At 44.8% G+C, this 6,418-nt stretch overlaps 1 protein-coding gene across 3 annotated transcripts in view; it reads right to left on the minus strand.

Annotated features, from left to right (window-relative positions):
- The window catches only part of LOC126983041 (serine/arginine repetitive matrix protein 2-like), a 123,564-nt gene that overhangs the window by 77,727 nt on the left and 39,419 nt on the right, over positions 1–6,418 (minus strand). The gene's annotated exons all lie outside the window — the stretch shown is intronic.

The following is a 6,418-nucleotide window of genomic DNA, read 5'->3' on the forward strand; positions in this document are numbered from 1 at the left end:
GTTTTTTTACCTGTATGTGCTTTCCAAGTCGATCTTACCTATTCCTACCTAATTGTTTTGCATATTTGTTCTTACCCAAGTGTTCTAACCCTCATACCTGGCACCTGTTTTTACCTATATGTTCTTTCCAATTCGATCTTACCTTTACCTACCTAATTGTTTTGCATATTTGTTCTTACCCATATGTTCTAACCCTCATACCTGGCACCTGTTTTTACCTGTATGTGCTTTCCAACTCGATCTTACCTATACCTACCTGATTGTTTTTACGTGTTTTTTTTCTTACCTATTAGTTCTTATCTTTTTGTTCTTACCTGTGTTCCTACCTACTTCTCCTCCTTTATTTTTTCCACTACCTATTTATTCCTAGGTTATTTTTTTGTTTTGTTTACGAGAGAGAGAGTGTTATAAATGTTTGCCTGCACGATTATCTGTCCATCATCGTTACACACACACACACACACACACACACACACACACACACACACACTTACATTGTTCCTCCTTCCTCCCTTTCTTCTCTTATCTTCTTTTTTTCTCCGGATCAGAATTACATGACAGACAGACAGACAAGCAGACAAGCAGACACGCATTTCCTCGGGTTTAAGTAATCTCAGGCATGCTGTTCCCAGGCTTGCTCCGGATGTAGTGTGTGTGTGTGTGTGTGTGTGTGTGTGTGTGTGTGTGTGTGTGTGTGTGTGTGTGTGTGTGTTTGCCTCTCAGTCTGTATGCTTGTCGCTGTCCTGTTTGGTCGATGTATGTGTGTGTATGTATGTATGTATGTATGAATGTATGTATGTATGTATGTATGTATGTATGACAATATACGAAAAAAAAATCAACATCAAATTAACTAGAAAATAAGAAACTAATTTAATCTCCCTTCCACCAGATTTCTCTTTCTCTCTCTCTCTCTCTCCCTTTCTCTCTCCCTGGTGGTGGTGGTGGTGGTGGTGATGAGGTTAGTAGTGGTGGTGATCCTTTCCACTTGCCTAAACTCCACCACATCACGACCCTCGCTTCACCACCACCACCACCATCACCATCATCACCACCATTTATCTCTCTCTTCTCTTCACCTCCACCATACATAACTTCCCTCCACCTCATCTCCATCACCCAACCCTTCATTACCACTTCATCCCCCCCCCCCCCCCCCCCCCGGATTCCTCACTGATTACCCCCCCCTCACTCATTACTTCCTTCCTTCACTCACTTCCTTCCTTCCTTCATTCATTCACTCACTCACTCACTCACTCACTCACTCACTCACTCACTCACTCACTTATTCGTTCATTCACACACTGACTGACTAACTGACTGACTGATTGATTGACTGAGTGACTGACTGGTTGACTGACAAATTTGACCGGCTGAATGACTGACTGGTTGACTGACAAATTTGACCGGCTGAATGACTGACTGGTTGACTGACTGAATGATTGCTTGACTGACTGGCTTAGAAACTGACTGACTGACTGACTAACTGACTGACTAACTCACTCACTCACTCACTCACTCCCTAAACTCTCAATCCCCCCTTAACCCCTCCCCTGTTCTCCCCCTCGCCATCTCCCCCACCACTCCCCATCTCTCTACCCACAGCCCTTCATTCCTCCACCTCCATCCACATACCAAACTCCTCCTCCACTACTCGTTTTCTCCGCCTCATGTCCTCCACTCACCCCCCCACTCTTCTCCATGTAACTTCCTCCTCCCACCTTACCTCCCTCTACTCCTCCTCCCCATCTTTCCTTTTTCCTCGCTCCTTTCTCTCCTTTCCTCTTTTTCCTAACCCTTTACTCCTTTCATCTCTCCAAAATTTACCGTCTCTCCTTCCCTTTCTTTCTCTTCCCTTCCCTTCCTTTCCCTTCCCTTCCCTTCCCATTCCTTTCCTTTCCTTTCCTTTCCTTCCCTTCCTTTCCTTCCCTTCCCTTCATTTCCTTTCCTTCCACTTCCCTTTCTTTGCTTTCCTTTCCCTTCCCTTCCCTTCCCTTCCCTTTCCCTTCCCTTCCTTTCCCTTCCCTTCCCTTCGTCTCTTTCCCTAACCCTTTATCTTCTCTGCAATATACACACTCTCCACTCCCCTCTCTCTCCCCTCTTCCCCTTTCCTTGATTCATTTCCTCCTTCCAGAGTTAAACCCCTTTTCTTCCCTTTCCCTTCCGCCCTTTCCTTTCCCTTAAATACCACCTTTTCTTCCTCCCTTCGCCTCACGCCTCTTCCCTTCCCCTCCCTTCCCCTCGCTTATCTCAGGTAATATCCCCTTCCTCCATTCAACAGGTAACACTTAATCTCCTTCCTGTGCCACACGTAACTCGCCTCTCTCTTCCACCTCCTCCTTCCTCCTTCCTTCCCCAAATTACATCACTTCCTCTCTTCCCCGTCACCCCTTCCCATCTTCCCAAAATTCCTTCCCTTGCTTTCCTTTCCCTTCATTTCCTTCCCTTTCCTTCGTCTCTTTCCGTAGTCTGTTATTTTTCTTTTTCCTCTACAGTTTTCACATTATCCGCTTCCCTCTTTCTCTTTCTGGAGTTTCATCATTCTTCCACAGGTAACCCTAGTCAGCATCCCTTCCTCATCTCCTTTCCCAGATTAGCATTCCCTTTCTCTTCCCCATCATCCCTTTCCATCCCCATTTCCCATTTAGCACAGTTTCCCTTCTTCCCTTGCTACCCTTTTTCTTCCCTTTTTTTCATTTGGTAGCATATTTTCCTTTATTTTCCTTCTTTTTCTTTACCCACAATTAGCACCCTTTTCCCTACTTCCCTTTTTCTTCTATAGTATTCCTCCCCCTTTATCTCTTCCCTTTCTTCTCTCCTCCCCACAAATAAACAGACACATTTTTTTCCCACTTTGCTTTTCTAGACAGTATTCCTCCCTCTTATCCATCCTCCTTCCTTCCTCTCCACACAGACAGATAGACAGACAGCACACCCCCTTACCCTCCCTTCCCAGCTAGCTACGGCTCCGTCATTCCTCCCCTGGGCACTGAGAGGAGAAAAGGAACAGAGAAAGGTGAGGGAAAGGGAGGTGGGAGGGGGGTGGGGGGGAGGGCAAAACTTTCACCCTGGAGAATGTTTGGGTGGAGAGTCCCAGAGGAGAGTGTTACGTGTGGAGAGTCTTGGGAAGTGTGGAATCTGGGGACGTGTTGACCCCCGCTTACAGTCCCCCTATCGTGTTGTTTTCTTTGGGGTGGATGAGGTAAAGGAGATGCTGAATGAAGGCTGAAAAAATGTACTCGAAATTGACCTCTCTTTCGGCCACCTCTTTAGATTCTTTTTGTGAGCAGCGAGTAGCGGGCTTTTTTTTATTTATTATTGTTTACTTTTTTTGGTGTCCTTGAGCTGTCTCCTTTGTTGTATCAGGACGCCTCTCCGCCCGAAATTGACCTCTCTTTTTGGACACTCCTTTGATCTCTATTCAGGAGCAGTGAGTAGCGGGCTTTTTTTTTATATATTTTTCTTTACGCCCTTGAACTGTCTCCTTAGCTGTAAAAAAAAAAAAAATACGCCATTACTTTCTTTTCGCGCATTACATTCGTCCACCCGTCTGTTTGTCTCTCGAATTATCTGTTGTTAGTCACTCTATTAATCTATATATGTCTATCTACCTCTACTTATTTATTTCTGTTATCTTTTTTTTTCTTCTTACTTCCCTTTTTTTATTGTTTTATGCTTTCCTCCATTCATTCTTCACCCGAAATTGACCTCTCTTTCGGCTACTCTTTACTTTTATCGTTAATAGGAGCGGCGAGTAGCTGGCTTTTTTTTTTATCAACCTATCTATAACTACCTCTACTTATTTATTTGTATGTTATCTTTTTTTCTTCTCTTTTTTTTATTGTTTTATGCTTTCCTCCATTCATTCTCCACCCGAAATTGACCTCTCTTTACTTTTATCTTTAATAGGAGCGGCGAATAGCGTTTTTTTTTTTTTACTCTTTGTTGCCCTTAAGCCGTGTCGTCTGATGTAAATAAATAAATAAATAAATAAATCCTCCATCAATATTTACTTATCGAATTACCAATCAATAGTCACTTAGTCAATCAGTTTATCTTTATGGGTGTCTATCTTTATCTCTGCGTCATTGATTATTATGTATCTTTATCTTTTTCTGGGTACATCAGCTGTCTCTATCTGTCTGTTTGTTTGTTTGTCTGTGTCAGTCTTTGTCTTTGTACAGATGTTGGTGGTTTGTGCTTGTATGTATTTGCGCTCTCTCTCTCTCTCTCTCTCTCTCTCTCTCTCTCTCTCTCTCTCTCTCTCTCTCTCTCTCTCTCTCTCGTAACTGTTTTTCCAAGATTTATTGCCCTTTTGTATGTTTTTGTGGACGTGTGTGTGTGTGTGTGTGTGTGTGTGTGTGTGTCATTGTTTTTTTCCAGGAATGTCTCTTAAGGAGTGTTGCGCTTTTGTCGGTGTGCTGCACTAATGTGTTGTTTTGTGTTGCTTCCTGTTGCGTCTTGTTACGTGGAGGAAGCGTTAAGGAGGGAGGGAGAAGTAGGAGGGGAGGGAGGGAAGGAGAGAGAGAGAGGGGAGCTGGGGAGTTAGGGAGGGAGAGATAATGGTGGGGGAGGGAGGGAGGAAGAGAGAGGGAGGTGGGGGAGGGAAGGAGGGAGAAATAGAGGTAGGGGAGTGAGGGAGGGAGAAAAGGGGATACCAGTGGGAGGGAAGGAGGGAAAAGCAGAGGTAGGGGAGGGAGGATACGAGGGAGGGAAGGATGGAGAAGTGGAGGTAAGGGAGGGAGGGAGAGAAATGGAAAGGGGGGATTTAAGGAGAGAAAAAAAGATGTAGGGGAGTGAGTGAGGGAGGGAGGGAGAGGGGATGACAGGGGGAGGTAAGGAGGGAGAAGTAGAGGGAAGGTGGAAGGGAAAGAGGGGTTAAAAATGAATGACTGAAGGAAAGCGAAAAGAGAAGCAAAAACACATTAAGAAAAACAAAAGAAACGAGAGAAAGAGGAATGGGGTGAGGGAGGAATGAATACGGAAGAAAAGGGAAGAGAGAAAGAAAATAGAAAATGTGAATAAGAAGGAGAAAGGAAAAAGGAATGACTGACAATAAAGCTCTTGATAAAAAAAAGTACGTTTGAATTTGAACGATCGAAATTTTTGATGCAAACATATATAGAAAAAAATCACGAAGGTTACGAATATATTAGAATTGATAAGTCAGAGAGAGAGACGTTCCTCCAAAAATAATGAACAAAAGTAGGAAGAGGGGGAGGAAAAGACGTTATTAGAGAAAAACGAGACGCAGTAGATAGTGGAGGAGGATTGGAAGGAAGAGAAGAGGAGGAGGAAGACAAGAGAGAAAACAAGGAGGAGGAGGAGGAGGAGGAGGAATGGGAGGAGACTGAGGAAGTGGGTAGGAAAGAAGGAAGAGACGAATAGAGAGCAGATCGGAGGAGGAGGAGGAGGAGGAGGAGGAGGAGGAGGAGGAGGAGGAATGCATGGGCGTCGAGACACCTGCGCCCACACACCTGTCTGGAATGCAGCCGCCCACTAACCAAGGGCGTGCGAGAGAGAGAGAGAGAGAGAGAGAGAGAGAGAGAGATGATTACCTTTCTATACATAACACACTCATAACAAGGAACAGTTACATGTGTGTGTGTGTGTGTGTGTGTGTGTGTGTGTGTGTGTGTGTAAGTGCGTGCGCCGCTCAGCAAGTCGGCGGTGGTATAGTAGGTCAGCAGGCCCCGCGGCGGTCAGACAGGTAGACAGACAGACAGGTGTGTGTGTGTGTGTGTGTGTGTGTGTGTGTGTGTGTGTGTGTGTGTGTGTTTGCGTTAAGAATTTGCATCGTCTTCTCTTCCGCTTTCGTCTGCTCCTCCTCCTCCTCCTCCTCCTCCTCCTCCTCCTCCTCCTTTTTCATCATCCTGTTTCTTCTCATTTTTCTTCAACTCTTTCTCATATCTTCTTTTACTGCCTGGTTTATTCTCTCTCTCTCTCTCTCTCTCTCTCTCTCTCTCTCTCTCTCTCTCTCTCTCTCTCTCTCTCGGCCAGGGAGGGTGCAGGGGTGAGGGAGAAAGTTACGTTGTCTGTATCCTGCGGGAGAGGCGTCTTTCTCTCTCTCTCTCTCTCTCTCTCTCTCTCTCTCTCTCTCTCTCTCTCTCTCTCTCTCTCTCTCTCTCTCTCTCCATATGTTCTTTTTCTTCTTTTTCTTGTTGTTGTTGTTGTTGTTGTTGTTGTTGTTGTTGTTGTTGTTGTTGTTGTTGTTGTTGTTGTTGTTCTTCTTCTTCTTCTTCTTCTTCTTCTTCTTCTTCTTCTTCTTCTTGACACATTATTACTCATTTCCCTGCTTGATTGGAATGCATTCATATATATATTTAAGTGACGCACCAACTCGTGAAGCAACCAACGGGCAAACTGGCTGCCTGATAAACATAAAAAAGTCAGGCAGACGGAAACACCTGCCAGGTAG

The sequence above is a fragment of the Eriocheir sinensis genome, chromosome 52 (genome assembly GCF_024679095.1).
Source record: "Eriocheir sinensis breed Jianghai 21 chromosome 52, ASM2467909v1, whole genome shotgun sequence".
In the NCBI taxonomy this organism is placed as follows: Eukaryota; Metazoa; Arthropoda; class Malacostraca; order Decapoda; family Varunidae; genus Eriocheir; species Eriocheir sinensis.